Genomic DNA, 23,915 nt, shown 5'->3' on the forward strand with positions numbered 1-23,915 from the left:
GCAAAGCCTTGGCTACTGCACTAGCATCCTCTTTAGACGTGGCGAACGCTTCCACTCATTTGGAAAACATACCAACTATTACCAGACAACATCTTTTCCCTTTGCTGAGTGTTAGTTCAATAAAATCCATCTGTAAATGTTCAAAGTGTTTTTGGGTTTGGGGGTGTGCTGCCTGACACATCTGGTTTCCCCTCCCCACATTATTAGTGGCACAGATAGACACATCGTTCACAATATTTCTGTGAGTAGTGCACCAGTGTGCCGAAATCCTATCGTACATCCCCGCTATTGATACATGGCCCTCACCGTGTGTCAGTTTGGCATAGAACAGGAATAATGATCGCAGAAGACAGGGTTTACCATTGTGGCCACACTACACCCCTTCCCTCACGCTGGACCTTGCCCTTATCCACTCACGATTCTCTTCCGGCATGGCCTGCGACTGTAACTCCCGTACGTCGACTGTTCTTGTCAAATTTAGTGTCATACACATGCCAAACTGATCACTTGGCAGTTGCTGGCCTGCCGTCCATGCAGCTGAGTCTGTCTTCGCATTGCCTTGAGAAATGGAATCGTTATTGTTGTGTGGGCTTCACATTTACACACAGCGATTGATTTAGGCAATCGGACCGCCTCCAGGTTGTCAGAAATCAGGCCGCGGTGTGTGATGGGCTTTCAGGTGGAGTTCAAAACCCCCTGTGTTTCTACAGTGTTCCAAAATCATGTCCAGCCCCGAATGCATTTCTTCTGTCCGTCTACATATACACTGTCCTTCCCTGAGCAAATTTACAAAGTGAAGGCAATCAGCTCCGCTGCTTGTACTGACAAATGAGACGGGGGTGATTCCACTGTGACTACCTCGTAGGTAGTTACTGCAGCATACCCAACACAATACTGGCCGGTCTATTTGCTCGTGAATGCTGACCCACCTAAAAAAGAAATCACCGCATCTGGATTCTGGACTGGTGAATCCTGCAAGTCTGGCATAGGGCTGCAAATTTCATTCGTTACAGTGACACAATCTTGTGGGACTACGTCTCCTGCTGTGGGATGAAGGCTAGCAGAGTTAATGACATTACATCGCTTTAACATTATGTGAGGCATCTCCAATGAAACAGGATTATATATGAGCAAACGTGCTGCCGACATGTGTGTTGTCTTTGTCTTGGAAAGCAGGAAGGACACTGCACGTGGGGCTAGTAGGGTTATGTCACCATAGCTTAATATGTCCCTGGATGCTACATCAGCCTTTTCAGCTGCAGCTACGGCTCGCAGGCATTTAGGCAATCCTGTCGCTATCGGGTCTCGTTTAGACGAAAAATAAGCCACCTGCTTCAATTTCCACCCATGACCCCGCATCAGCACAGATGTCATGCGGCCAAGATTCTCAAATACTGTTTGTACAAAAGGCTTGTTTGGATTTGAAATCCCCGGTGTTGGTGTAGCTTGGAGTGTTTTTTAAAATTCAACAGAGGCCTTCTCGGCATCTGGGCTCCACTGCAACGGACTCTGGTTCTGCATCCCTTTGCCATAGGCTATGTCCATGGGCACCTCAAGGGTTGCATAATGTGGGTGAAACGTTCTACAGCAGGAGCACTCACTCAAAAAGGATCGCATTTGTTTCTTCACGTGAGACTTTGTAATTTGCTGTATTGCTTGAAATCTGTCTTGACCAATGTCCTTCCCTTTGTCAGATATTACGTGCCCTAATATCTTCACCTGCTATTGCACAAATTGTAGTCTTGTGGGACGAGCTATGTGCCCTTCCCTCGCTAGATGGCAGAGGAACGCAAGAGTGTCTCTCTCGCATTCTTCCTCTGTTGGTGCTGCTATTAAGCAATCATCCAGGTATTGCAGAAGCGTTGGGCACAGCGTTAAAACGAGAACCTCCAGACTCCTGTGTACAGCTCAATAGATGTGGTGGGGGACTCGCAGTAACTTTGGCAAAATCGCATGAAAGTATATGATTTGCCTTTGAATGAAAAAGCGAAACAGAATTGTCTCTCTGAGTGTACCGGGACACTAAAAACGGCATCTGCTAAATCCACAACAGAGAACCATTTACTGTGTGACGGAATTTGTGCCAATATATTATGGGGTTGGTAACATTTGGGGCACGCGGAACAACAACGTTATTGACTGCTTGCTGGTCTTGAACAAATCTCCATTCCTCTGGCTCACCTGGAATGTTGGCCTTTTACACCGGAAAAATGGGGGTTCTCACCGGTGAGGCTTTTACTGGGAATTATCACTCCAGCTTTTAGGAGGGATTCAAAGTCTGGAGTAATTCCTTCTGTAGCCTTGGGTTTTAATGGAGATTGTGCTCCGCAAGGAAGATACTCCGACTTCGGGTTTATTCTTATGAGTTCACAGCCGTGTATGGGCCCCACATCATACACACAACTCCATAGGGACCCTTCTCAATCTTGGATCCGAGACTTCTACCTTAGGAAAAGGCCAGGCAACCCTCCTAGGTACTTCAGGGCTATTGGGGGTTAACTGGACTGCCCTATCTGCCTGAGTTATTCAATTTAGGTTCTTCCTATATGTCCACGTATCTTCCTTAAACCAGACACCCTCGTCCTCCAGGCGAAATCTTTCGGTTTTTTTAGTTTAGTACCCATAGCCCCAAATCCTGCCACTAGTCGCTGGACGCCTTCACCAATGACAGGTCAGGAAAAGAACATTCCTCATCAAAAAGATAGTGTCTACTTGCCATCACAGATACTTTTGATAAATTTACATTGACTGCACATCTGTGATCATTCCAATAAAATTCGCACAATAGCAACTGGTCTGCTTTAACCAATCTTCTGAACCAATCCTTTGGATTTGATTCGTCAGGGCCATCGTGGTGTATGTGTGCCGTGCAGTGCAGCATATTTCCAGCAAGAAAATCTGTGTTCATAGGATTAACATGGTGACTCGCTTTCAGGGCGAGTGAATCGCACACTGAACTTATCGCTCACTGGCTTAATCGCCACTCAGAGACATACATCAGGCGTCGTGAGTCGTATTTTACAGTCTGCACTGTGAAATCTTCTTTTCGTATTACCTGCAGGCCCTTCGGGGTACTGAGTAAATCCAACTCCGGTCTCACTATGAAATCCCGAGCCATCAAATTTAAAGGACAGAATTCTGATAACAATAGTGGGAATTGGAAGGTTTCCCCATCACTGGTTTCGCACAACAGGTGTGCGGTAAATCTTTCTCTTATCACAACTCCTGCTTCACCCATTGATTTCAGGAACTTTCCCCTAACCCTTATTTGTGTCAACTCTCAGAACTGGCTTGATTTAAGGACAGAATACGATGCCCCTGTGTCTACCAAAAAGGGAACATAGAGGTAGGCATTGACTTACACTGAACATATGGTCCCTACTTCGCAATCTCAGCGCTCAGAATAGAGGTGGGACATGATTCCATGCCCATACGGTTAGTAGAAAAGATTACCAGAAACGTGTCTTCGTTGCCAAGCGTAAAAGAAAGAGGCTGAACTTGTGGGCTGCCCACCTCCTCCTTCGCTGTCCCCCGTCAGTCACCCTGCTGTCCAGCCTCCAGGGCTGACTGAGGCTGTCGGTGCGGGCACTGCCTCGCCCAGTGATGCATTGCTATGTAAACAACGCACCCCCTGGATCTAGCTCTGCGAGTTCCTCTTCCTCTTCCTCGACCTCCACCTGTCTCTCTTTATTCCCGCAATACCTCCCTCCAAAGGCTGGACGACCATATGCATCATAGTCCACTGAGCTTTATGCGCTTGCTGTTCCATCTTTCGTTTTAGCTTTTCCTTCTCTTGGGCCAGCAATTTTTCATCATGTATTGCGTGTTGTTCTATCAAATACAGCTTTCCCATGTCCCAGGTAATACATGTGTCTTTTACCTTTTTTGCTATTTCATCCTTCATTCCATCGATGCGGCTGTTCCACAGGCATGCCTCATACAGTGTGATCTCTGCTGTCGTTATATCCTCGGGTGGTCTCAGTTCACTATGGGCGTTATGGACTTCAGTGAGGCGGGTAAGGTACTGGGACATGGTCTCAACCTCTTGTTATTTACACGTTGCAATTTTGCTCATGTCAATCTGTATTGGGAATGACTGCCTACAGGCAGCTTCAAGCGCTGCAACAAAAGCATCAAAGTCTCTGTTCTGCACCGCTTGCGCCTCAGACGCTCTGGTATGGATGTTTGCAGCTGGCCATTTCTACTTGATTTTCGTGACATCGGCACCCAGTTCTCGTCCTAGGAGACATCTAGTCTCAAGTGACGTAGGACGGAACTCAATACGGAATTTTGTCTCCTTCACAGAACTTGTTCGCTCCAACCTCGTGTGGGTCAGCCAACTGATCATAGGAACTGTTCAAATCCAACATCGTCCATGGCCAATGAACCAACTTTGGGTAAACTTCTGGACCTGCAACTTCAAGCATTGGTGCTTGCAGAATCACCTGGTTCGATGATCGTACGCCAGTACTGTCGCCTTCTGACTGTTCATCCATCGTGGGGTGATCTTGAACAGACCCTGATACCCTTCCATCTTGGAGTGGCCGTCCATTTTTGACGATTCTTGTTTCAATTGGTTACGAGTATGAAGTGCTACCGGTTGTTCAGCTGACCCTGAGGTGGCAGCCGCTGACATGGAATCTTCGCAAGGCGGATCTCGTAGGGGGGCTGTAGGTCTCGGAAGGCGGTCATCAAGCTCAGGAGCTGAAACAGACTTAAGAGACTGTACAACTTTATTAGGTTTTTTTCCACGCACGTCTGCATGTGTGGTGGAGGTTGTATTCATATTTGATATATCTTTTACTTGTGATTTCCTTTCCCTCATATCAGCCCCAGCTTCCCACATGTTATAAGGACTCCAATTCACAGGCTGTATTTTCCCTTCCGTTTCTCCTTTTCTCTTTCCTCCAACCGTGACCCCAATATTTCCAAATGCCTTTTGCTGAAACTTCCCCCCTGCGGAAAACCATATTCCTTGATTGACAAATCTAACTGCTTTACAGACTCTGGGCCGTAAATATTTAGCAATTCGTGTGTTTTTGGTTGGCGATTCCAAGTCCTTTGTGGACCCTCTTTTTGTTTGCTCTTGCTTGAGTACATTTTCAGCGTAACAGGAAGGGCGTTCAGCTCTGTCTCGCGTGGTAACGTTATCTTTTCCCTTTGAATTGTTTTTTTACCTCTAGAGGTCACCTCTCGCATTGGGCACGTCCACCTCAATACCTTGGTTTTCGTAAACCAAGAAACCACGCACCTGTTACGTCTTTGGTGAGTCCAACTCAGCCAGTGGTGGCTCCAAGTCTGAAACCACGCTAAATCTTACTGTCTCTTAAGTAGTCTAGAGATGGCAGCAGCCCTTTCCCTTGATTTTTTACTCGAATACCGCGCAAGAGTTCACTGGACTCTCTTACTGATTTATTTATTCTACTAAAATGCGACTGTGTTTGATAACATAAGCCACGACTCTTACCCCGACCCTATTCATTTCGGACCCGGCTCTGGAGCGATCCACAGATTCCCAATTCTCTCACGCAAAGGGGCCAATTTAGCACTCAAGATGAAGTGAAAGTCTTTCAATGCACTGGCGCCTACACCTTCTGGGAATCTTCAGAACCTTACCGAGTCACGGGGTCCTGGGCGAGCCCCCATGTTCACTGTCGTGAAAATTAAATCGACTCGACTGAAATACTAGCACCAGCAACGAAAAGGTTTCTTTTTGACTTTGCAGGGTCGACACAATACGTTTGGCAAAACGCCTCAAGTAAGAGCTGCGTGAATAACTTGGAAAATTGGAAGCTTGGAAAATTCGAGCTCTTTCTACATATGGAGTTGTTTTCTCTTTCCTTGACTGTTGATATGATAGTTTACTGTCCTTGTGAGACTAATGTGAGTCCAGTTTAACTTTACATTCTTCCCTCACTTTGCTTTTCTGTTTGCCTGCAAGACGTTGCAAAGTATTATTTTACAGATTTCACAATAAATGTTAATTTTACATTACACCTTCAATTGCACTGATGTTCAGCATTGAGGGACTCAGTGATTTGGATGCTACAATCATGTTCATCAGTTGAATTATAGTAAATCAGCAGCGGATTGCAAAAAGACTGTGAATCATCTGCAGAACATGATAGAGCATTATTTTCTTTGTCCTATGTCCTTGCACTGATTGGAAGACCATAAGACCATAAGATATAGGAGTGGAAGTAAAGCCATTCGTTCCCTCGAGTCCACTCCGCCATTCAATCATGGCTGATGGGCATTTCAACTCCACTTACCCACATTCTCCCCGTAGCCCTTAATTCCTCGAGACAACAAGAATCTATAAATCTCTGCCTTGAAGACATTTAGCGTGCGGCCTCCACTGCACTCTGCGGCAATGAATTCCACAGGCCCACCACTCTCTGACTGAAGAAATGTCTCCGAATTTCTGTACTGAATTTACCCCTTCTAATTCTAAGGCTGTGTCCACGGGTCCTAGTCTCCTTACCTAACGGAAACAATTTCCTAGCGTCCACCCTTTCAAAGCCATGTATTATTTTGTACGTCTCTATTAAGTCTCCCCTTAATCTTCTAAACTCCAATGAATACAATCCCAGGATCCTCAGCCGTTCCTCATATGGTAGACCTTCCATTCCAGGGATCATCCGTGTGAATCTCCGCTGGACACGTTCCAGTGCCAGTATGGCCTTCCTGAGGTGTGGGAACCAAAACTGGACACAGTACTCCAAATGGGGCCTAACCAGAACTTTATAAAGTCTCAGTAGCACAACGGTCCTTTTATATTCCAACCCTCTTGAGATAAGTGACAACATTGCATTCGCTTTCTTAATCACGGACTCAACCTGCATGTTGACTTTAAGAGAATCCTAGACTATAACTTTCAGAATTCTTTGTAATTTGGCTTTACGAATTTTCTCACCGTTTAGAAAGTAATCTGTGCTTTTATTCTTTTTGCCAAAGTGCAAGACCTCGCATTTGCTCACGCTGAATTCCATCAGCCATTTCCTGGACCACTCTCCCAAACTGTATAGATCCTTCTTCAGCCTCCCCACTTCCTCAGAACTACCTGCCTGTCCACCTAACTTCATATCATCTGCAAATTTAGCAAGAATGCCCCCAGTCCCTTCATCCAGATCATTAATATATAATGCGAAGAGCTGTGGCCCCAACACTGAACCCTGTGGGATACCGCTCGTCACCGGCTGCCATTCTGAAAAATAACCTTTTATCCCAACTCTCTGCCTTCTGTCAGACAGCCAATCCTCAGTCCTTCCCAGTAGCTCACCTCGAACACCATGGGCCCTCACCTTGCTCAGCAGCCTCCCGTGTGGCACCTTATCAAAGGCCTTTTGGAGGTCTAGATAGACCACATCTACTGGGTTTTCCTGGTCTAAATTACTTGTCACCTCTTCAAAGAATACCAACAGGTTTGTCAGGCATGACCTCCCCTTACTAAATCCATGCTGACTTGTTCTAATCAGACTCTGCTCTTCTAAGAATTTAAAAACCTCATCCTTAATGATGGATTCTAGAATTTTACCAACAACCGAGGTTAGGCTAATTGGCCTGTAATTTTCCATCTTTTTTATTGATTTTGAACAATGGGGTTACAACAGCGATCTTCCAATCATCCGGGACTTTCCCTGACTCCAGTGACTCTTGAAAGATCTCAACCAATGCCTCCGCTATTTCCTCAGTCATCTCTATCAGAACTCTAGGATGTATCCCATCAGGGCCAGGAGATTTATCAATTTTAAGACTTTTATCTTTTCTAGCACTCTCTCATTTGTAATGGCAACCATACTTAACTCAGCCCCCGACATCCATTAATTGTTGGGATATTACTCATGTCTTACACTGTGAAAACTGATGCAAAGTACTTATTAAGTTCTCCTGCTATTTCCTTAACTCCCATCACTAGGCTTCCAGCATCCGCTTGAAGTGGCCCAATGTCTACATTTGCCTGTCGTTTGTTTCTTATGTATTGAAAGAAACTTTTACTATCACATCTAATATTACTGGCGATCCAACCTTCATATTTGATCCTCTCCTGTCTTATTACTCTCTTTGTTATCCTCTGTTTGTTTTTGTAGCCTTCCCAATCTTCTGATTTCCCACTGCTCTTGGCCACTTTATGGGATCTTTCTTTTTCTTTCATACATTTCCTGACTTCTTTTGTCAGCCATGGCTGTCTAATCCCTCCATGGATAATCTTCCTTTTCTTGGGGATGAACCTCTGTACAGTGTCCTCAATTATACCCACAAACTCCTGCCATTTTTGCTCTACTGTCTTCCCCGCTAGGCTGTGCTTCCAGTCTATTTTTTGTCAGTTCCTCTCTCATGCCCTCATAATTACCTTTATTTAACTGTAACACAATTACATCCGATTTTGCCTTCTCTCTTTCAAACTCCAGACTGAACTCTACCATATTATGATCGCTGCTTCCTAAGGTTTCCCTTACTTTAAGATCTTTTATTACGTCTGGTTCATTGCAAAAAAACTAGGTCCAGAATAGCCTGCTCCCTTGTGGGCGACATTACAAGCTGTTCCAAAAAGCCATCCTGCAAGCATTCCATGAATTCCCTTTCTTTGGATCCACTGGCAACATTACTTACCCAGTCCACCTGCATATTGAAGTCTCCCATGATCACTGTGACCTTGCCTTTCTGACATGCCTTCTCTATTTTCGGTACATGTTGCCTCCCTGGTCCTCACCACTGTTAGGAGGTCTGTACACAACTCCAATTATAGGTTTTCTTGCCTTTGTGGTTCCTCAATTCCACCCACACAGACTCCACATCATCTGACGCTATGTCATTCAGTGCCATAGATTTAATTTTGTTCTTAACTAACAAGGCAACCCCACCCCCTCTGCCGACATCCCTGTATTTTCGATAAGTTGAAAATCCTAGGAGGTTTAACTGCCAGTCCTCAGCCCCCTGTAACCAAGTCTCTGTGATGCCTACCATATCATAATCATTCACTATGATCTGTGCCATTAGTTCATCTGCTTTGTTATGAATGCTACGAGCATTCAGGTAAAGTGCCTTAATGCTAACTTTCTTATCATTAGAGATATTGGAAGTCATATGATGTCCTAAGTTATCCTTGCATTTTTCTGCACTCTCAGTCTTCATCAATTTTAAATCCGCCTCGACACATGCTATTCTGCTACTTATATTGCCATTTAACGCCATTCTCCCTGTCGTTTTCACTTTCCCTTCCCCCCAACTCAGAAGTTTACAGCCCTACTGACCACCCTATTTATCCTCTTTGCTAGAAAATTGGTACCTGATCGGTTCAGGTGGAGACCGTCCCAATGGTACAGATCACCCCTGTTCCAAAATTGACGCCAATGCCCCATGAAGTGGAATCCCGCTTTCCCACACCAATCCCTTAGCCACGTGTTTACTTGCCAATTGGCACGTGGCTCGGGCAGTAACCCGGACATTATGACCCTTGAGGACCTGCACTTCAATTTCCTGCCTAGTGCTTCGTAATCCCGAAACAGGTCCTCCACCCTACTCTTGCCTATGTTGTTAGTACCAACGTGGACCACAACAACTGGATCCTCCCCCTCCCGCTCCAATATCCTTTCAAGCCGGTCGGAGATGTCCCGCACCCAGGCACCGGGCAGGCAACACACCATGCGAGACTCCCGATCCGGCTTGCAAAGGATACCATCTGTTCCCCAAATTATAGAATCCCCTATAACCACTACTTGTCTATTAACTCCCCCCTCTTGAATGGCCTTCTGCACCATGGTGCCTTGGTCAGTTGGCTCATCCTGTCCAGAGCCCTTTTCCTCAGCCGAACAGGGAGCAAGAATCTCGTACCTTTTTGGACAAGTTCAAGGGCTGAGGCTCCTCCACTCCTGAACTCAGGTTCCACCTACCTGCCTCACTTACAGTCACCCTCTGATGAGCCTGATCACTAGCTGAATGTGGAATAACTTAATCTCCCAGGTGTGGCTGCCTCGTAAAACAAAGCGTCCAGGTAACTCTCCCCCTCCCGGATGTGCTGCAGTGTTTGAAGCTCAGATTCCAGATAATCAACTCTGATCCGGAGATCTTCCAGCAACAGAGACTTGCTGCAAATGTGGTCACTGCCATTCACAATGGGATCAGCCAGCTCCCACATCATACAGCTACAGCACATCACCTGCGCAGCCATCTCTGCTTAGTAAATTAATTACTTAGTTACTTTGTACAAGTTTGAGTTAGAATACTTTCTGGTACCTCTCTGCTATAGTCTTTCCTTAAAAAATAATTAATATATATACACACAAAAACAAAGTAAATTTTTAGCCAGTCATTAGTAAAGAAATAGAAAATTTTTACCTTAAAAAAACCAGTGTAGAATCTCGGGTTAAGCCGCCTTCCTGATTTATATACTCACTGCTTTCCTTCCCGGCTGCCCGTTTGGTAGACGTCACTTCCCCTGCTGCTCCCGCTCTTTCTGTGAAGAGAGAGAAAAAAAAACACCGCTGCCAGCTACAGGTAAGTAATTTTAAAACAAACTGTCTTACCTTAGCTGTAGTCTTCCGGTTTCGTTTTTACTCAGCCACTGCTCCCACTCAAATGTCACATGGGTTGGCTATCCAACAGTGGTTTTCGTTGCCAGGCGAGGTCATAAGGAGTTGTTGATTAACCGCAAAGAGTTTTACGACCATGAGGGATAGAAGTTATGTTGGGAGTGAGAGTGAAGTAGTATTGAATGGGCTTACTGTTGCCAACTGGCACTTGGAAGTTCTGATCCAGTGTTCTTACTTTTCTATAGGTAGCTATAATGCACCATTGTTGTAAGTTTGCAGTTCCTACAGGAGAATAGCCATGAATTCATTAGAAAGTTTCACAGGGAATAACTTTCACTGTAGAAGCTTATCCCATGAGGGCCTATAGCCTGAAGGCAACGATAACACTGAGCTGAGTATCCCACAGTAAGTTGTAAATGGCAGGGTTGTTGTATCAACAGATGACTGGGACATATAATGCGTTTTATATTAGTGGAGGACCACAGTGGATCAATCTCGATGATGCAATAGCGTTGTGTCATTTCTATTCCAGATTGGTTCACTTGAAGGAAAATACAGTTGACGGAGTGTTTGGTGGCAACATACTGTGCACATTTCATTTCATATCTCATAAAATTCAGAGCATATGCTGTTGCCATAATGGCAGAGGTTAGTATAACACAGAAGACAGTGTGTTCTGGGGAAAAAGCAAGCCAATGAGTTTTCAGTTCTTATATGGAAGTTCAATCTTTACTCCCTCAGATGACCCTACTGCATGATGTTGGACGCTGTCTGAATGCTGCTCTACTGTTGTGCATGGTAATTCCACTTAAACCTTGACCTATTGGTCAGTGGACTGGGTGGTACGAGTTTTTCATGTGTGATATTAAAATACGCCGTTAACATTTCCAAACTAACTGTGTAATGTAATTCTTCAAACTATGGAAGAAAAGAACTTCGTCTGCAGGTGAGAGGTACCTTATCCCAGTCCAAACCTTCCAACTCATGCAGACACGGAGAGAATGTACAAAATCCACATGTATATGCGCCCAAAGGTGGAATTGAAGCCAGATTCCTGGCGCTTTGAGGCAGCAGTGCTATCCACTGAACCACTAAACTTCATTCATAACATATCTTTGATTTCTGTTCTCTACATTCACGGAGGTGTCAGTGTACTTTATAAACATTCAATATATTGCTCCGGGAAATCTTCCCAGCTAGCTGTACATGCTTGGTTTTCAGTTTACAAAGTGAAATACCCCTTTGGAGATAAACAGATATGATATTTTACAGAAAGGAAAAGCGATAGAGCTACCTTGGTAATTCAGTGAAAAGTCCCATTGTCATATTCTATTGACTCAAATAATGTTTTCGCTGTTGATTAACCTTCCAATAATTTTAGGACAAGTACTAAAATGGCTACAGTAATTTATTTCCTGTAAAGTACAAGAATGAATATAGAGTTGGACATGTTGACAAGATCTCATAGTTGTATCTGCTTAGATTTAGATTCATAATTGTTCCATCTATAAGTAATAATCTCTCCACAGTTAATTTTCCAGTGGTCGATATACTTAACTTTGTGATGTATGTCCTCCTTTATTCAGGACCATGCATCAATCAGTTTACAAGTAATATATATAAGTAAAAATAAGAATCATAATAGAAATAAAAATGACTGCTTTAATAAATAATCCATGTTTGTACCTGCAATATTATTACAATGGTTATTTAATTGGTTGGAGAGCATTGTATAAAATTAACAGTCCAGAATCCAGCACGTGTAACATGGTGCTTTAATATACCATACAACCTTCTCCCATTATGAAATGTTCTAAGCCTGAATGAGCATTCCAAGTCAATGAACTGCATTTGCTGTCTGTCTCTGCCACGTATCGAAACTTACGGGATGGTCGTTTTTTTTTGCACCAGAGCCTCTAACTTGACAACACAACCACAAATTGACTCTGTAGTGAGACAAAGCCAGGATAGTATGACATGCGTTTACAAATGGACTGATTGTTTATTCCTCAACTGCTCTTCCTATATTTACAGTTACATGTTAATTCCTGAAAAGTATTGTTCAGCACTTAAACATGAAAATTCTGAACACATATTCGCCATAAGTAGACCTCAAAAAACTAAACTCAATGGGATTGAAACTCGCCTTTGAATAATCCTGACTACAGGTGAAGATTGTTACTGCTGTTGGAGTTCAATCATTTCAAACATTGTACATCTCTGCAGTAATTCTTCAGGATCGTTCCTAAAATTAGCAGTTGCTTGATAAATGCCTTCCATCCAACACGACATCACAATTATAGACGTTTGCTCGTGATTGCACAGTTTCCAGCACCATTTATGACTCCTTCAAAATCTGTGTCCATGTACAAAGAGATAGCGTCTGGCTTGTGCTCATAATTGACAAGCACCAGGCAATAACTATCTCAAAGAGTGAGAATCTACGAATCGCCCATTGGCTTACTATGTCATTACCTCCACCATATTGAAGACTGCCAACAACCCGTGGCAGCCATTGTCAAGAAAATGACCTGCTCCAGCCATAAGGGTGCTGGAGCCACAGGAGTATGTCAGACACTCTGATTACTGTGCCATACGGCCCCATGCCTGCTTCTCCAATCCATCCCCACCATGTAGAAAGCATTGCTTAAGGGCGTGAGAGGATGTTCGAATTGTATCGAGTTAAGACCAGGTCTAATGCAACATTGAACGTGGAACACTCACAAAATTCGACATTGTGCAGAACAATCTGCCGATTGACTTGCTTGTCAATCACTACATTTGGTAGTCACTTTCTTCACAATGACATTCAAGACTAGCAATGAATACCACTTACCAGAAGCAAACAAGGACGACCACAAGTTTCATTCAACTGAACCTCACAAACAGATGACCCTAGATCAAGGGTAGCAGATGAACCGAAACGCCATCACATGCAAGTTCCCTTTCCAGCCAGATTTCATTTGGACTTCGAAATATGTCATTTTACTACCACTGTTGCTGGGTAAGATTATGTAACTCTCCCTGAAAAAAACACAGTGGGATTTCCTCCACCCCAGGCAATGCATATTGCTTAACAATGTAGATCTCCAACACCATAACAAAAGCGATTGGAACTGGGCAATGAACACTGGCCTGACAGCTAAAGCTTTCATTCCATGTACACATTAAAAAATACTCACTCTTCCCAAAACTGCAAGAGGCTATATTTGAATCCAAGAGGTGCTGAGTGACCGTTGTAATGTCCCATTTTGCAAACAACAGCAGAAATATCCAAGGTGAAAGGATGGATTATTGGTGCTGAGATTCTGCCAAAATCTGGGTGCTAGCTATCCCAAATGAAAATTCGTGTCATGACTGATTTTGCCAAGTCCTGTGAATTTCCAAACACTTCATGTTCTCAATGCCAGGAGACAGATCCTTGAGATTCGGTGTCGGTGGTCATTACTGGTTGATGCATTGATGTTCCCCATTCCAGGTAAAAACACTGAATCAATGGGAGGATCCCTTATTTATGAAAGCAGATACACTTTTGGAGTTTCATAGTTGAGACAATGGACTCAGTATCGCGATATTCAAATCCAGGGAACGATCTAAAAAGTCACCATTGACCTGTCCCAGGGCGTTGGCCGTGCATGGCAAGAGCTACTTTCTTTTATCCATTGAAGTAATACAGGTGTTGCCAACGATATCAACACTTTACACGCTTCCCTGATTGTCCAGAGGGAATGTAAGTGTCAAGAAGGTTGTTCTAGATATGGAGTCGCATCTAGAGATAGACGATAAGGGTGACAGATTACCCTCCCAAGAGGTTATTGTGAACTGAATTTGTTTTTTGTCACTCAACAACTGTCAACCATTCCATTATCATTCTTCTGCATTAGAAGTCTAGATTATGACTGAATTGAAATTCCACTATCTGCCATGTCAGACGTCAAAGCAATTTCCCCGGACATGACGTCGGTTTTGAATTCCTAGTTTAACGATAAGATTATTAGGCCGGCATCATCCCTGATCTTTAGCAGTTGTCCAGATTCCACAGATGTAGTATCGGATACCAATTTATAGTGCAGTGTTTGGTCTCCAAAAAAACAAAACGTGGTCAAACTTTGCTGATCTCCATGGAGGGTGCTGATTTAATGATGGAATTTCCGAGCCCCAATGTTCTCCGAATCTGGGAGGTGGATCACTGTTCAAAAGGAGATGGCCTCAGGGAGCAGCTTGGGAGCGTGCGCCTGGACATCAGGCAGGAATATTTGCTTCTTCTCAGGTAAATTGTGCGATTTATAAACGGCAAAGTGGTAATGATCATTGTTTCATGGATTCAGGTTTTATTTGGGTGGGAGCTGTGGTGTACAATGTTGGACGTGTGGGAGGAAACCTTCTGAATGCGGTTGGTATTCTAACCTGAAGCATCGTGCTTGGATTCACTCCTATGTAGCTTTATAGTTAACATTGTCATGATGTTCGCTTCATTGCACGAGGGATGAACTGATTGCCTGATCATTTGCGTATTTATATTTGGTAGTCTATACATTCCTGGACATTGTGAAGTGATTCAATGCCTTGTACTGTCGTTCATATCGTGTGGGTATACAATGGATAATTCAACTGTGAAAGTTCCAAAATTGAAACCAAGAATTTTGCAATTTTTGTCTGTGTTCAGTGTCTCTCATCCCTTATTTTACCGATCCCGAGCGTAACTGACTTATGGGAAACTCCAACCAAACAGAGTAAATGATAAAACTACTGACGTCAACCGCGACTGACCCATGAATTCGTTGAATACATGTCTGTGTTCCTCTGAGCAACCTGCGGCTACTTCTGTCTTTGAAAAGTTCATTGGATGCTTTTAGAGAGTTATATCCTTCAAACTGCATGTCACAGTTGTGACGCACATAACAGACAACAAAGATTTGCATGCTAAACTCCAACAGTTGCAGTCTGGGATCAAGCATAGAAACGATGGATCAGTAGATTCAAACCTCTTTTCCTTCCCTTTTTTCTCTCTTACAGTTGGACTCCTGTCGATTGTATTCATGGCTCGGGGCATGTGTTGTCTTTCCAGGTGTACTACTCATTATGTGTGGCTACGGTAATATCTAATCTAATCTTCATTGTTTTATGAGGTCGTGCTTCATCGAATTCTGTATAATTATTATGCACTATTTTCCCTTGACAGGACTGTTTTGATGTGTTGACTTTGTCCTGAGCCACTGGACCATTGATTGTAGTATCTGGTTCACTACTGCTTTTAATTTTGATCAATTTGTCAACATTTGTTTTTATCAGATAAATACGATGTATTGCACAGAGAAAACTGTGACGCAAATACGAGCAACAATATGTATTCTCTTTTCTTTAAAGAATATTCTCAACTGCTATCGAGAAAACTAGCAAAAAATTATCAGCGATGTTATAAGGTACAGCCAGATGAGGTCCAGTCATTTAAATGTCCATCAGTGGGTAAGTTTAAATTTATTGAACGTTTTAACATCACTTTCATTCTCTTTCTGAGCGTTCTGTTTGTCAGAAGCATCTGTAAGGTATTTAAGGTACGTAAGGAAACGTGGGGTCAGAGACAAAATAAACAGAGAATGACCGAGAGAGAGAGAGAGAGAGAGAGAGAGAGAGAGAGAGAGAGAGAGAGAGAGAGAGAGCAGACCGAATTCTATGATTTTACTCTTTACCATGTTCGTCAGTTTCATCCTTCTCCTGTTGGTGTGCACTTTATATTTATTTCATGTTGATTATTCCTTGGGTGACATGGCTTTTTGTCCTTTACTACAAGTTGCATTAATGGTGTGGAATCTGAGATGCTGCACAAATGCACTTACTCATCTGGTGATCCGAAAAACCTCAGAGACCAGTTAAAGTATCCCTTGAAATATCCAGTTATTTTAAAAAAGATGAATAAATCCAAGTAATTGAGTGTAACATTAAATGCAGCAGATAATGGAGCATGGAGGAAAGGATCGAACGGGGAAGGAAGAGAAGCAAGATGATAACGCTATTTTCTGAATGGGCAAGGAATGTCTCCATCTGTGGAGCAAAATGAAAGATAATGGAAGAGTACTATCGTATAAAGTGCTTTGAGCAATGAGCACCAGTTAGTAGAAAGCTGAAAAACAAAAGTATAACCCGAAAGAGGAATCATATATGCATGAAACAGGCATTCATCCCGAGTAATCCGTTCTCCGTGAGTGAAACAAAACCCAAAATAAATGGGCTGGAGGAAATTGTTATTGTTCACTGCAGGCCAGAGTGGGAAATGCAACGAAAGACGAATGACCACTCTTTCTTACATAATTCACTGCTCCAAACAAATGGGCACAATTTGAAAATAAACTTCAGTAGTTGTATGTAATAAGAATTAAATAATATGTTGTAAATAAGATCTGACTTTTGATTACAAATATACTTTAGCAAACATTTACTTTGTCCGTTTCCAGACCATTCACCCTGCCCTGATTCGTTCTTCGAATCAGCTTCTGTGATGACGGTGAAATCAAAGACCCAATCAGAAGGCTCAGGGTTACAGATGGCATCTGAAGCTTGGGAATGCGGTCAGATGAGAAAGATGAGCCGACATCCTCCGCGCTTTCACTGGCCTCTCACTGGCCTCATTGCTCAGAACGAACTGACTCCAAAGTTTCCATTGTGATTTCAAAATGAAGAGCAAAAATAAATGCAAAAATATATTGCCACCATCAGGAAGAATTATTTACATCTGCAAAAGAACTTGAGCTCATCATTGTTTAAACAGTCATTTCATTCCATTGTCACCTCTGGACTTTTGTATTGCAGGCCTTTATTGCCTGGCACTACATGACAAACTCGATGCATTTCGTTGTCCAGATTTCTTCTGTCTTCCTAGTTTGCATATCCCCAAAAAATCCCAAGATTCCCTGATCATCCGGTAATCGTAAAAGCCAACACAAACATACTTTTCTTTCAAAGTCTCGATTGTAGATTTTCAGTCATGTATTCAAAATATTCCATGTTCATGCACTAATTTCTATACTTCGTTGGACTGCTTTACAATAGCTCCACGAAATTGTTGGGTGTTCTGTTGTGTTGTAGATGTTGCCAGTTGGTGTGATATTACCAAAAAAAAGTTATGGACTGCATTGAGTTAAAAATGGCTGTTAAGAATGTCAGAAACAAGAGGAAGTCGAGGGAGTGTGAGGAATTTAGGTCGCAGCACAGGATGACCCAGAAACAGAGAGTATGAATGCAACGTCACTTTGAAACCATAATCCACTTGATATTCCCAGGTTATTTCCCATTTTATTTGACATCTCTCCAACAGCACCTGCGCACCTATTTGTGAGTACGTTAATTCCAGTACTGCCACGATGCAAACAATCCAACAGCCTGCTCCAGAACCGGTGTCAATACCCCCAAAACAAGCTGCCATTATTCCCAACTCCGTTTTAAAGCCATATTTTATTGGCTCAGAAGTAATGTTTCGATTCGCACCAGGTCCTGGGAATAGCAGTGATTCTGAGATTACTGTGCCACTTTCTATTCAATTTTCTTCCAAGGTGCCTCACATGTGTTTAATGGACCGCATCCCCACCTTCCTATTCAGGTCATTTTCACCAACATGGTGCATTACCCCTGTCAGAATATTTTGCAGATGTTCTGTGACATCCTTGACCCTGGCAGAAGGGCGGTTATCATAGCACACTGAAGATTTGTTCATTCTTGTTCAAACTCCACCCTGATTCCCGAACGAAAGAGCCCGCTGTCAGATCTGTTTCCCATCTCTTCTTCCTGTCCAGCTGAGCCGTACATGTTGTCACTGATGTGAGTCTGTATGCATTCCTCTGATGAATCCTCTCATTCATATGTTTCCAAAGCAGGAAAATGGTGTGCTATCTGGATCCTCTCAAGAGACTTCTGAACTAAATGATTGTCATACAGTCCCACAACTGTGGTGTTACCAGCTCCATTAATGTGTTATTCGCCCAGTTCCCAGTCCGGTGGATGTCACACAGGTATTCCCCTTCCAGAAAATACAGCTATATTTTATGCTGACAGTGACAGTTCCAGCAGATATGCTTTTATTGATACAACGAGCGTCCACGTACCCTATATTTTCACAGGCTGACTATTTCATCGTGGAGAAGCGAGCTTATTTTATATTAATGTTACTGATCAGTTTGTCCCAAACAACCTCCTTCCTCTGCACCATATTAGGAAGCAAGCCCTGAGTGTTGTATACTCCGAGAAAGTACATAAAACTTGGAGATGAGTGTATCGTTCCCACTTTCACACAATCCACCATTCATCAAACCCGCAATCAATGAGATCACTAATTTGATTACACAGTGCAGAGGCTTCATTTTAATTTATGAACATGCACTTCTTGTCATTTGGAAAGGTTAGAGCCCGTGCCTCCATTTGGGATATTGGATACTTCAAACCTGAAGAGACTTCCATTTTATGTGATCCTGTGCTGTACCTGTCCTGAGAATGTCTGTTAGTGACAGTGGAGTAGGACGTCTACTCTGTAACCAGACCAAAGTGCGCTTGATATAGGATTGCTTTATTGGACAGTGGTGAAGGACCTTGTTTTGTATCTGACAGCCATTTCCTTGGCCTGTGTATGCACGAAGGAAGCCAGAAGAGAGGGTTCAATTTAATCATCAGACAAAAGACCCTAAAAATTATTTCTCATGTGTAATTTTTCTGTCCTAAATACCATGAAAAAATAGCTTTCAAGACAATTGCTGAGATGTGGCAAGCACTTCTGTTTTAACTTTCCAGATCTCTTTGCTACAGCTACCTCATCATCAGCGGACACGGTGTCAGGTAAACTGTACGCTTCCCTGCTCAAACACGTTTCATAGAATACAGAAAGCTATCATCACTTCCACAACTGGTTTGTGAACAATCACGGCAGATCAAATTGCTCGCTATCTGCACCTCCAAATTACTTTGATGATCTTGAATCATCAAACCAATAATTTTCTTATTCTCAGTGCTTAACAAATAAGACCGATTCCAACATAACTCAGATAATGAGCGCAAGATATAACTGGGTATGATCTTTGTGAATCTGTGCAGGATCTCTATCTTTGGGACTCAATGCATCGCACAACTGAAGTCGAAATTCATGGAGCGATCTGTTCCATGCTAAACATAATCAGAAAACGAAACGAGTTCCACCTGCGTGTTCTTTTCACATATTGGTCCAAATCTTTCCAAATGATGTATCTATCCCAAAGTCTTTTGAAGGTTGTCATTGTACACACATCCACCACATCCTCAGCAAGGTCATGCCTCATGTGAATGACCATCAATGTAAAATAATGTTTCTAATGGCTTCTTTAAATATCTCTTCCCTCACCGAAAAATGTGGCCCATGGTATTGAAATTCCCAATTTGAGAAAAAAGAAGAACAACTAGTATTAAATCTATAGATCCCTCTCAATATTTTAAGAGCTTATATCAGATCGCCTCTCAACTTGCAACACCTCGGTTTATGAAATCCTAGCCTATCATACCTTTCTTTCTAACTCAATTCTTCCAAATGCGGCAACATCCCGGTAAATCTCTTCTGTATCCTCTCCAGCTTAATAATATTCTTCTGGGTGAACATAACTGTGCAGAGTGTACCAGACGTGGCCTCACCAATGTCTTGTACAACCTCAACATGATGTCCCTACTCCTGAGACACAGTGGCATCAATCTGCTGTGCCTGGTTCAGTGTCAGATAAACAGTGGGGACAATCAGATTTCAATCATTTTCAATCAGCTTTCCCGTGGGTCAATAACAGAGACAGCATGGGGTCAGTCTGCATTCCTCTGGCTGAGAGCGAGACATACCATGGGATCAGACAGTTCTCCACTTCATCAGTGATAGAGACACGGTGGGATCGTTCTGCTCTCCCCTGTGTCAGTGACAGAGACACGGTGGGTCAGTGACAGAGACACAGTGAGTCAGTGACAGAGACACAGTCACGTTAATTTGCTCTCGCCTCGGTCAATGACAGAGGCACGGTGGGGTCAATCTGCTCTCCTCTGAATTCAGAGAGATATTGGTCAAGTGATGGCAAATTGGGCGGAATTAACACAGGATAACTTGTCGGCAGAGACGAGTTAGCCCGAAGCGTCTGCGTCTGTGCTGTGTGATTCTGTGATTACACAAGCAGCGGAAATGTGGAGAAAGTGGGAGCACACTAGATCCTCCCCTTGCCCTTGCAACGCACTATGCTTTAAACAAGTCCGTCGACATTTGTCTCAAGTTCAGACGTTTGGGTTGGCAACAAATGATCCAGAAAAGAGACGATTCCACTCCCAAATACAGTAGACATTTCGGGCGGGGGTCGGGCAAAGGTGTTGGATTCTGAAAGTCAGCCCATCAATACCTTAAGCACGAAAGGACTAGCGTCCGAAACGAAGGTCTTCTCGTCATTTCAGAAAGCCCCGAAATAAAATTCTCCCCCAAAACTCGTGCCCAACATACACCTCCAAATGCCCCTACACTTGTCCTCTGGTCTCATGATCAAGACCACCTCCCACTGACTCAAACCTCAGATTCTTGTGAGAGCCTGACATCTGAATTCTGGGGCGATGTACTGTTGGGATTCCAGGAATTGGAAGACAGGGGCGAAAATGATGTTGAAGCGAGGCTGGTGAATACAGAGCTGCAGTTTGCAACTGACATTTGAAAGATTGCATCGGTATTGCAGCAGGACATATCTTATTAATGTAAACTCGTACTCCACTCGGCTGTGAGCGTTATATGGGGATTTTACTCTGTATATCTGGAATGTTGAACACGATTCATAAACCAATGAGGATTGTGGTTGATTCCAGACGCAATAATTGTTTTCTCATGTTGCGTGGTCGAGGAGCACGGGAAAAGTTGGAATAAAAAGTATCATCTGTCATATCCTCTGTCCATACCCTTTACAAAATGAAAACACTGACCATGAATATTCCCAGAGGTTATATCCTTAGGAATCTTAAATTACAAAGAGATGATCCTAGTTTTTTAATCAGTAGGCGGTTGTTGATGGAGATCCAGTCAGATCATTGCGGCAATTTAACGTCAATAACAATTCAGGAAATGTTGGTATTACCTATTTTGATAACCTGGGCAGGCGTTGTCTGTCAACAACGAACAGATGACAACATCAACGAGAAGGCAAAGAGATCATCTGCTTATTATCACACTTATTTTGTCAGTATCGTATTGCTAGCCTATTGTGTGCAATTTTTTCCATTATAACAGTAACGCTAATTAAAATAAAACATCCTTGGCGATTGAATGTAAAACCTGTTCATAACTCTCTGATTACGAACTGGACCAATTGCATTGTCAGTCATTTAAATTTGCACATCACCATCGGAGTTGAAATCCTGAAAGGGAGCGACTCATTTATGAAGACAGGTTAAATCAATCTGGAGCTTACGCACTCCAATTAATGAGAATATATAGGGGCTGGTGTTTCTCGAACAAATTTATAAATTTTAACCAGACGAGACAGGATGAATGTTGGAATGACTTTCCCGGTGACTGGATAGTGCCGAATCAGGAGTCACAGTTTAAACAAACTAAAAATACATTCCATGCATTCACAACTCTGTGTGTGAAGAAACTTCCTCCTCATATCTTAAACCCATGACCCCTCGTGGCAGTCGATCCTGCTCTGTGGAAACGTCTCTGGCTACTGACCCGATCCAAACCTCTCATTAGCTCATATACCCCGATCAGGTCATCTCTCTTCCTCCTTCTCTCCAGAAAGAAAATTCTGAGTATAGTAAATCTCTCTTCGTGAGACAAGCCGTCCGTTCCAGGTAGCATCCTGGTATAACTTCTTTGCAACCTCTCTAAAGCATTCATACCTTTTTCTATAATAGGCGAACAGAAGTGGACACAATATTACAAGTGTGGTGTCACTAGGCTCTTGTCGAGTTGCAGAAAAATCTCAAGGCTCTAAAATTCGATTTCCTCTTAATGAAAGAGAAAATACCATATCATTTCTTCACAATCCAATCCACTTAGGTGACAACTTTGAGGGATCTATGCACTTGAACACAAAAATCTCTCTGTTCTTCCACACTACCAAGAATCGTGACTTTAACTCTAATTTCGGCATTCAAGTTCGATCTTGCAAAATGCATCACTTCGCATTTGTCCAGCTTAAACCCAGTCTGCCATTTCTCAGCCTAGCTCTACATCCTGTCTATGCCACTCTGCAGGCTACAATAGCCCTCGCTACTATCAAGTGCACAAGTGCACCTCCAACATTTGTGTCACCTGCAAATTTCCGAACCCTACCCCTCAACCTCCTCATCCAAGTCATTTATATAACCTACAAAGAGCAGAGGCTTAAGAACAGAGTCCTACGGGATACAACTCAGCACTGACCTCAGGCAGCATACTTTCCATCTATAACCATTCTCTGCCTCCTGAATCCAGGTAGCCAATTCTGAATCCAGGTTGCCACATCATCCTGTATCTCATACCTCCTGAACTAATGAATGAGTTCACCATAGGGAACCTTTTAAAATCCCTTGCTGAAGGTGAGTAACACCTCATTCACTGCTCGACTTTCGTTGTTCTGTGTCGTCACTTCCACAAAGAACTCAATAAAATTCCTGAGGAATGACCTGCCCCTCACAAAGCCCCGCTGACTGCTTTTAATTACGCTATGCTTGCCAAAGAGTCATAAACCCTATCCATCAGAATTCTTTGCTGGCCACAGACGTAAGACTGACTGGTCTATAATTTCCAGGGATTTCACCAAACCACTTCTTCAAACTAGGAACAACATTCACCTCCCTCCAATCCTCCGGTCCGACTCCCATAGTGAGTGAGGAAGCAAAGATCATCGCAAGTGGTGTAGCAACCTCCTTTCTCACTTTCTGGAGCAATCTAGGATAAATCTGATCTGGCCCTGGGAAATTATCAAACTTAATGTTTCAAAAATTTCCAGCCCATCGACTTCATCAATCTTGATCTGTTTAAGTCTTTTTCACAGATCCGCAAATGTTTCATTCAGAACATGATCCCTTTCCTTCTTGTAAACCGAAGCAAAAACGAAAACTCATTTAGGATTTTCCCCATCTGCTCAGACTCCACGCACAATTCCCCTATGCTGTCCCTGACCAGTCCGACCTTCTTCCTGATAATTCTCCTATTCCTCACTTATGAATAAAATACCTTTGTGTTCTCCCTAACCCTTGCTGCTAAGCTTTTTTCGTGCTCCCTCCTGGCTGTCCTCAGTCCATTTCTGAGCTCCGGCAAGAGTAAGCCTGTAATCCTATAAAGCTGTGCTAGATCCTTACTTCCTCCACTTTATAGAAGCTGGCTTCTTCCTTTTGACGAGAAGGATCTCTGCTTTCGACACCGCAGGCTCCTTA

This window comes from Chiloscyllium punctatum, chromosome 33 (genome assembly GCF_047496795.1).
Source record: "Chiloscyllium punctatum isolate Juve2018m chromosome 33, sChiPun1.3, whole genome shotgun sequence".
In the NCBI taxonomy this organism is placed as follows: domain Eukaryota; kingdom Metazoa; phylum Chordata; class Chondrichthyes; order Orectolobiformes; family Hemiscylliidae; genus Chiloscyllium; species Chiloscyllium punctatum.